Source organism: Oncorhynchus gorbuscha, linkage group LG16 (genome assembly GCF_021184085.1).
Source record: "Oncorhynchus gorbuscha isolate QuinsamMale2020 ecotype Even-year linkage group LG16, OgorEven_v1.0, whole genome shotgun sequence".
NCBI classification, from domain to species: domain Eukaryota; kingdom Metazoa; phylum Chordata; class Actinopteri; order Salmoniformes; family Salmonidae; genus Oncorhynchus; species Oncorhynchus gorbuscha.
In genome coordinates this window covers 95,869,784-95,879,489 of record NC_060188.1, presented here as the reverse complement: position 1 = coordinate 95,879,489, position 9,706 = coordinate 95,869,784, and positions in this window count along the sequence as shown.

The following is a 9,706-nucleotide window of genomic DNA, read 5'->3' as shown; positions in this document are numbered from 1 at the left end:
CTGTTCAGGAGTCTCATGGCTTGGGGGTGAAAGCTGTACAGGAGTCTCATGGCTTGGAAGCTGTTCAGGAGTCTCATGGCTTGGGGGTGGAAGCTGTTCAGGAGTCTCATGGCTTGGGGGTGGAAGCTGTTCAGGAGTCTCATGGCTTGGGGGTGAAAGCTGTACAGGAGTCTCATGGCTTGGAAGCTGTCCAGGAGTCTCATGGCTTGGGGGTGGAAGCTGTCCAGGAGTCTCATGGCTTGGGGGTGGAAGCTGTACAGGAGTCTCATGGCTTGGGGGTGGAAGCTGCTAAGAAGTCTTTTGGACCTAGACTTGGCGGTCCGGTATGGTTTGCCGTTCGGTAGCAGAGAGAACAGTCTATGACTAGGATGGCTGGAGTCTTTGACATTTTTATACACGCCTGGTATAGGAGGTCCTGGATGGCAGGAAGCTTGGCCCCAGTGATATACTGGGCCGTACACACTATCCTCTGTTTAGTCCCAGGGTCCTTAGCTTAGTGATGAGATTTGAGGGCACTATGGTTTTGAATGCTGAATAGCATTCTCACATAGGTGTTCCTTTTGTCCAGGTGGGAAAGGGCAGTGTGGAGTGCAATAGAGATTTCATCATCTGTGGATCTGTTTGGGAGGTATGCAAATTGGAGTTGGTCTAGGGTTTCTGAGATAATGGTGTTGAGCCATGACCAGCCTTTAAAAGCAGTTCATGGCTACAGACGTGAGTGCTTCAGGTCAGTTGTCAAATAGACAGGTTACCCTAGTGTTCTTGGGCACAGGGACTATTGTGGTCTGCATGAAACATGTTTGTATTACAGACTCAGTCAGAGACAGGCTGAAAATGTCAGTGAAGACATTTGCCAGTTGGTCAACGCATGCTCGGAGTACACGTCTTGGTAATCCGAGCAAGCAAATAAGTAGCTTGTCTGGTAGGTTCGTGTCACTGGGCAGCTCGCGGCTGTGTTTCCTTTGTAGTCTGTAATGGTTTGCAAGTTCTGCCACATCTGAGGAGCGTCAGAGCCGGTGTAGTAGGATTCAATCTTAGTCCTGTATGGACACTTTGCCTGTTTGATGGTTCGTCGGAGGGCATAGTGGGATGTCTTCTAAGCTTCCGGCTTAGAGTCTCACTTGAGAGCGGCAGCGCTACCCTTTAGCTCAGTGCGGATGTTGCCTGTAATCCATGGCTTCTGGTTGGGGTACGTACGTCACTGTGGGGACGAAGTCATCGATGCACTTATTGATAAAGCCAATGACTGATGTGGTGTACTCCTCAATGCCATTGGAATAATCCAGGAACATATTCCAGTCTGTGCTAGCAAAACAGTCCTGTAGTTTAGTATCTTCTTCTTCTTCTTCTTCTGCTTCTGACCACTTTTCTATTGACCGAGTCACTAGTGTTTCCTGCTTTCATTTTGGCAGGAATCAGGATGGAATTCTGGTCAGATTTATGGTCAAATTTGCCAAATAGAGGGTGAGTGAGAGCTTTGTATGCATGTGTCTCTGTATGTGGTGTAAAGGTGGTTGAGTTTTTTCCCCTCCGGTTACACATTTAACATGCTGGTAGAAATGAGGTAAAATGGATTTAAGGTTCCCTGCATTAAAGTCCCCGGCCACTAGGAGCGCCGCCTCTGGATGAGCGTTTTCCTGTTCGCTTATGGCCTTATACAGCTCATTGAGTGCGGTCAGCATTCAATGAAGAATACAGTTGAAAACTCTTTGTAAATAGTGTGTTCTACAGCTTATCATGAGATACTCTACCTCAGGTGAGCAAAAACCTCGAGACTTCCTTAGATTTCGTGCTCCAGCTGTTGTTTACAAATAAACATGTACATCTTACCAGACGCCACTGTTCTATCCAGCCAGCTGTTGATAGTGTCGTTGTTCAGCTACCTCTCCATGAAGCATAAGATAGTTTTAAATGTCCCTTTGGTAGTTTAATCTTCCGCGTAGGTCATCTATTTTATTGTCCAAAGATTCCATTCTGCTAGCAAACGTTCAAGGCAGTGGGGGTTTATTCTATCGCCTACGAATTCTCAGAAGGCAGCCTGCCCGCCGGCCCCTTTTTCTCCGCCTACTCTTCATGCAAATCACAGGGGATCTGGGCCTGTTCCCGAGAAAGCAGTATATCGTTGGCGTTGGCCTCGTCAGACACATTAAAGGGTAAAAAAGGATTCTGCCAGTCAGTGGAGAGTAATTGCAGTCCTGAAGTCCAGAAGTTATTTTCAGCCATAAGAGACGGTGGCAGCAAAATTATGTACAAAATAAGTAAAAACTATAAGTTACATAAATATAAAAAAAACACAAAATCGGTTGGGGGCAAGTAAAACATCTGCCTTCTTCTCCGGCGCCATCTTACAAATGGAATGGCCATCTGTGAGAGTATGACATGTTGTACCAGTAGTAAGCATACAGCAGGCCCACATAGACAAACAGAGAATCCAATTACTCTACCATGTGGTTTAGAAAACTCAAAATGTTTGTAAGCTAAAATAGACACAGAGAATTGATTCACTTTTCAAAAATCAACCCTGCCTCAATACGCTTCATAATTTATAGTCAATGAGAAAGATAAAGCAAAAAAATTGCCAGGTTTCCAGGGGGTGAAAACGGTTTATTTGTGGTTTCAATGGAGAGGTGGACATATCTAAAGAGTCACATGTTTGCAGGCAAATATCACAAAACAATGTGAATACAGTATAACTGAAAAGGTTGGCCCACGTGAAGACGAGCGGAGATGTCCTTCTCCTCCTAACGGCCCAACACAGAACAGCAGCATGGAAAACATGGTAGAAAATGAAATAACCAAACATTGAAATGAGTTCGACCAGTATACACAACACGATATTGATGCACAAAAGGGTCCGTTATTTAGTTTGAATCAGTCTCCCTCTAATAATCCAGGTAAATGTGACATATTCAGCATTGAGACCACTGATATGCCTAAATTATGTCAAATAAAATGATTATTTCAAAACAAAATCCACAAACTAAGTAAATGTATGAAGAAAGGTATTGTGTGCAGTGGTCAGAGAAGTGTCTGGCTGTAGTGGTCAGAGAGAGATGTGTCTGGCTTTAGGATCTCGTCCTGAATTATTGTAGTGACATCATCCAGACACCAGGTGGCAGAATATAAAGTATTCCCATATCAATTCCCCCTCACTAAACATAATCTCTGGTGGTTTTGACACAATATGACAGACATCTCATTCTAACTGATGTATGACCTTATGTATCAATATAATCATGTAGACACTGAGTGGACAAAACATTAGGAACACCTTCTGTAGCTCAGTTGGTAGAGCATGGCGCTTGTAACGCCAGGGTAGTGGGTTCGATCCCCGGGACCACCCATACGTAGAATGTATGCACACATGACTGTAAGTCGCTTTGGATAAAAGCGTCTGCTAAATGGCATATACATATATATATATATATATATATATACCTGCTCTTTCCATGACTGACCAGGTGAAAGTTATGATCCCTTATTGATGTCACTTGTTAAATCCACTTCAAATCAGTGTAGATGACATGGATTGTGTATGTGTGTCATTCAGAGGGTGAACGGGTAAGACAAAAGATTTAAGTGCCTTTGAACGGGGTAATGGTAGTAGGTTCCAGGCGCACCGGTTTGAGTGCGTCAAGAACTGCAACGCTGCTGGGTTTTTCACTCAACAGTTTCCTGTGTGTATCAAGAACTCTCCACCACCCAAAGGACATCCAGCCTACATGACTCAACCGTGGGAAGCCTTGGAGTCGACATCCCTGTGGAACGTTTTTAACATCCTGTTCATGCCCCCACAAATAGAGGTTGTTCTGAGGGGAAAAAAGGGGTGTTCTTAATGTTTTGCACTCTCAGTGTATATCTGATGTCTATCACCCTTTAAAAAAAAAAGGTACCTCATTTTCAAGGACTGCCGTTTGTGAGCCATATCATGAGATTAACTTCTGAACGCTTTAAAAAGGTACAGTAATAGAGGGTCCTTAACAGCACCCTATTCCCTATTTAGGGCACTAGTGCACTCATCTATTCCCTATTTAGGGCACTAGTGCACTCATCTATTCCCTATTTAGGGCACTAGTGCACTATAAATGGCAATGTTCCCTATTTAGGGGTGCCATAAGATATTTGAATAGGACTCATCTACACACTTCTCAATTTAGGGCACTAGTGCACTCATCTATTCCCTATTTAGGGCACAGACACAGATCACCACACTCTTGACATCTAGGTTCCAAGACTGCTTCCCAAATGCACTCATGAATTTAGGCAACACACATTCCCTATTTGGCACAGCACAGATAGGCACTAGCACTCACTGGCACTCCTATTCCCTAGTGCACTCATCTATTCCCTATTTAGGGCACTAGGCACTCATCACTACTTTTGCCCAAGCCCCATAGGGCCTTAGTGCATGACCAGGGATCGTCATAGGGGCCCTGGTCAAAAGTAGTGCACTATATAGGGAATAGGGTGTGATTTGGAAAGCCTACACAGGGTCACACTACACCTGGCGCACAGGACATGTAAGCATGAGAAGACAACAGAACTAAATCATATGGTATCATTTCCTGTGCAACAGTTCTCCATCACTTAAGTTAAGTCAACTCTACTTCAGGTACTGTATTGTGTGCAAACCTGCAGTTTAGTTCGGACAAGATATTGTTCAGTAGTGAAGAGACTGAGGGTTCAAACGAAAACGACGCCTCTACGAGAGAGGGAGGAGTTATAATCCATTCACTGGCATGACTGGCATAGTCACACACACACACACACACACACACACACACACACACACACACACACACACACACACACACACACACACACACACACACACAAATATACGAGTCAATACAGGAGCTGTTAAGTAATCAGGTAGGTTTTCTCGGCCATAAAACAGACATTCACACTTCAGAGGGAGACAGAATGATCTAAAAACTCAGCATTCTAACTAAAACAAAAAGGAGAAACAACAACTAAGTGCCCTCATCTATTCCCTGATTAAACGTCGAGCATTCCTGATCCAGAACGACAATCTTCATTTAATATTCCAACCCTAAGCGATTTGGAACACGGTAAAGAGGGTTCCACTAACCCTTAATGCTGCAGCTGGGTTATTGGTTGTTCCTGAAGAGCTACCCCCCTTCCCCCTGTAGGTTTGGTCCAACCCATGATTCAGCTATATCAATCAGCTATTATTATTATTAGAATCAGGTGTGCTAGGTTAGGGTCAGTTGAAACCTACAGGACGGTAGTTCTCCAGGAACAGGCTTGGAGGCCTGATGCGTGATGATACCCTCTGGAGCGGCTTGGTTAAACTACGAGAGGAGTGAAGGCGAGGCTGGTTTTGTTCCTCCAATGCTCAGCGTTTCTCATGTCTCGCAGTGCATCTGAAGAAGCGGGTTGACTGACAGATCAGAAACAGGAAGGGGTTGAACTTGCACAGAAAGCAGGAAGTCAGAGGAGCAAGTTCAGTTCATCATTGGTTGCGTCCGAAATGGAACCCTATTCCCTATAAAGTGCACTACTTTAGACCAGAGCCCTATAGAACCCTATTCCCTATATAGTGCACTACTTTAGACCAGAGCCCTATGGAACCCTATTCCCTATATAGTGCACTACTTTAGACCAGAGAGCCCTATGTATGGAACAGAGCCCCTATTCCCTATATAGTGCACTACTTTAGACCAGAGCCCTATGGAACCCTATTCCCTATGTAGTGCACTACTTTAGACCAGAGCCCTATGGCACCCTATTCCCTATATAGTGCACTACTTTAGACCAGAGCCCTATGGAACCCTATTCCCTAATATAGTGCACTACTTTAGACCAGAGCCCTATGGAACCCTATTCCCTATATAGTGCACTACTATATAGGGAATAGTGCACTACTTTAGACCAGAGCCCTATGGAATCCTATTCCCTATATAGTGCACTACTTTAGACCAGAGCCTTATGGAACCCTATTCCCTATATAGTGCACTACTTTAGACCAGAGCCCTATAGAACCCTATTTCCTACATAGTGCACTACTTTTGACTAGAGTCCGCATAGAGCAACAGTAGTGCACTGAGTAGAGAATAGGGTGCTGTTCCAGATGTAGCCCGTGAGTGTGTGAGCTACTGGGCCATGCTGTTGAGGCTGCTGTTGGATCCTCCCAGGCCGTTCTCGGTCTTCTGGAAACTCTTGACTGCACTGGGGACTTGCATGCCTGTACTGAGGCTCAGTCCTCCACCCCATACCTGGAGCACAACACAAACACACACACACACACATTGTAAAGAACACTATCATAGTCACTGAGGGAGTTATAAGACACATGGCTCGGAAACTGCTGCCACTTTATGACAACATGAACAGAGCTATGGACTGAGCACAAGCTTCAACAATGATTCCTCCTTCCTGGTTGACCAAGGAAGCCTCTTGCCTGAACACTGGACCATTTCCCTGTTTGACCGCTAGGTTTTATGGGTATTATGATACTTCCACTGTGGGGCTCTATAGCCAACGGCAGTCCTGTATCAGCCCCATTCCCCCACTCCCTTCGGTCCTGTATCAGCCCCATTTCTGATTCAGGACCGAAGGGAGTGGGGAAATGGGGCTGATACAGGACCGAAGGGAAATGGGGCTGATACAGGACCGAAGGGAAATGGGGCTGATACAGGACCGAAGGGAAATGGGGCTGATACAGGACCGAAGGGAAATGGGGCTGATACAGGACCGAAGGGAAATGGGGCTGATACAGGACCGAAGGGAAATGGGGCTGATACAGGACCGAAGGGAAATGGGGCTGATACAGGACCGAAGGGAAATGGGGCTGATACAGGACCGAAGGGAAATGGGGCTGATACAGGAAAGGGAAATGGGGCTGATACAGGACCTAAGGGAAATGGGGCTGATACAGGACCTAAGGGAAATGGGGCTGATACAGGACCGAAGGGAAATGGGGCTGATACAGGACCGAAGGGAAATGGGGCTGATACAGGACCTAAGGGAGTGGGGAAATGGGGCTGATACAGGACCGAAGGGAAATGGGGCTGATACAGGACCAAAGGGAGTGGGGAAATGGGGCTGATACAGGACCAAAGGGAGTGGGGGAATGGGGCTGATACAGGACCAAAGGGAGTGGGGGAATGGGGCTGATACAGGACCAAAGGGAGTGGGGGAATGGGGCTGATACAGGACCGAAGGGAAATGGGGCTGATTCAGGACCGAAGGGAAATGGGGCTGATTCAGGACCGAAGGGAAATGGGGCTGATACAGGACCAAAGAGAGTGGGGAAATGGGGCTGATACAGGCGTGTGAGTCAACTGCTTGGTTTCAGCGTTGTAGAAGTATGCCATATATATATGCCATAAAGCCATACCACGTTTTGAAATTATGCTTATTTTTATTATGCTTATTATGATAAGCAGAATTTCTAAATGTGGTATGGCTTTATGGCATATATTTTTATTTTATTTTTTTATTTTACCTTTATTTTACTAGGCAAGTCAGTTAAGAACACATTCTTATTTTCAATGACGGCCTGGGAACAGTGGGTTAACTGCCTGTTCAGGGGCAGAACGACAGATTTGTACCTTGTCAGCTCGGGGGTTTGAACTCGCAACCTTCCGGTTACTAGTCCAACGCTCTAACCACTAGGCTACCCTGCCGCCCCCTAACACGTTCACACCGTAACTTGTTACCTATTTTACGTCATCTAGGTCTTGATAACAGGACAGGTTCTCTGGTATAATCGAACCCACTACCCTGGCGTTACAAGCGCCATGCTCTAGGACTACAGAAGGACCATGAAGGCTATATTCTTTACAGGTTGGCTAAACAAGCCTTGAATTTCCCATTGGATTTTCATTAACTGCTAAATGAGTTTCAGCGTTGAAAAGCAAGGATTTCCAGTTGTCCTGTGGAAGAGGAAAAACTGTTATTTAAGACCAAAACAAACTACTGTATCCACTTCACTTGTTCAAGCACAGCCTACAATCTTAAATGGTAGCCTGTTCAAGCACAGCCTACATACACAGTGCACTACCGCTATGGGCTCTGGTCAAAAGCAGTGTATAGGGAATAGGCCACCTGGTCAAAAGTAGTGCACTATGTAGGGAGAAAGATGACTACTGTACCACTTTACAAGCACAGAGAGCATGATTGAAAGAGTATTTTGATCCTCTGGGAAGAAGAAAAGCCTTGTTTGTAGTCGCCTACTCTACAGTCATTTCCTGGGGGATGGAGGCCCAGGGATGGAGGTCCAGTGAGAGGTAATCTACTCTACAGTCATTTCCTGGAGGATGGAGGCCCAGTGAGAGGTAATCTACTCTACAGTCATTTCCTGGAGGATGGAGGCCCAGGGATGGAGGCCCAGTGGGAGGTAATCTACTCTACAGTAATTTCCTGGAGGATGGAGGCCCAGGGATGGAGGCCCAGTGAGAGGTAATCTACTCTACAGTCATTTCCTGGAGGCCCAGTGAGAGGTAATCTACTCCACGGTCATTTCCTGGAGGCCCAGTGAGAGGTCATCTACTCTACAGTCATTTCCTGGAGGCCCAGTGAGAGGTAATCTACTCTACAGTCATTTCCTGGAGGCCCAGTGAGAGGTCATCTACTCTACAGTCATTTCCTGGAGGCCCAGTGAGAGGTCATCTACTCTACAGTCATTTCCTGGAGGCCCAGTGAGAGGTCATCTACTCTACAGTCATTTCCTGGAGGCCCAGTGAGAGGTCATCTACTCTACAGTCATTTCCTGGAGGCCCAGTGAGAGGTAATCTACTCTACAGTCATTTCCTGGAGGCCCAGTGAGAGGTAATCTACTCTACAGTCATTTCCTGGGGGATGGAGGCCCAGTGGGAGGTAATCTACTCTACAGTCATTTCCTGGAGGCCCATTGGGAGGTAATCTACTCTACAGTCATTTCCTGGGGATGGAGGCCCAGTGGGAGGTAATCTACTCTACAGTCATTTCCTGGAGGCCCATTGGGAGGTAATCTACTCTATAGTCATTTCCTGGGGGATGGAGGCCCAGTGGGAGGTAATCTACTCTACAGTCATTTCCTGGAGGATGGAGGCCCAGTGAGAGGTAATCTACTCTACAGTCATTTCCTGGAGGCCCATTGGGAGGTAATCTACTCTACAGTCATTTCCTGGGGGATGGAGGCCCAGTGGGAGGTAATCTACTCCACAGTCATTTCCTGGAGGATGGAGGCCCAGTGGGAGGTAATCTACTCTATAGTCATTTCCTGGGGGATGGAGGCCCAGTGAGAGGTAATCTACTCTACAGTCATTTCCTGGCGGATGGAGGCCCAGTGAGAGGTAATCTACTCCACAGTCATTTCCTGGAGGATGGAGGCCCAGTGAGAGGTAATCTACTCTACAGTAATTTCCTGGAGGATGGAGGCCCAGTGAGAGGTAATCTACTCCACAGTAATTTCCTGGAGGATGGAGGCCCAGTGGGAGGTAATCTACTCTACAGTCATTTCCTGGAGGATGGAGGCCCATTGGGAGGCCCAGTGGGAGGTAATCTACTCCACAGTCATTTCCTGGGGGATGGAGGCCCAGTGAGAGGTAATCTACTCTACAGTCATTTCCTGGAGGATGGAGGCCCAGTGAGAGGTAATCTACTCCACAGTAATTTCCTGGAGGATGGAGGCCCAGTGGGAGGTAATCTACTCTACAGTCATTTCCTGGGGGATGGAGGCCCAGTGAGAGGTAATCTA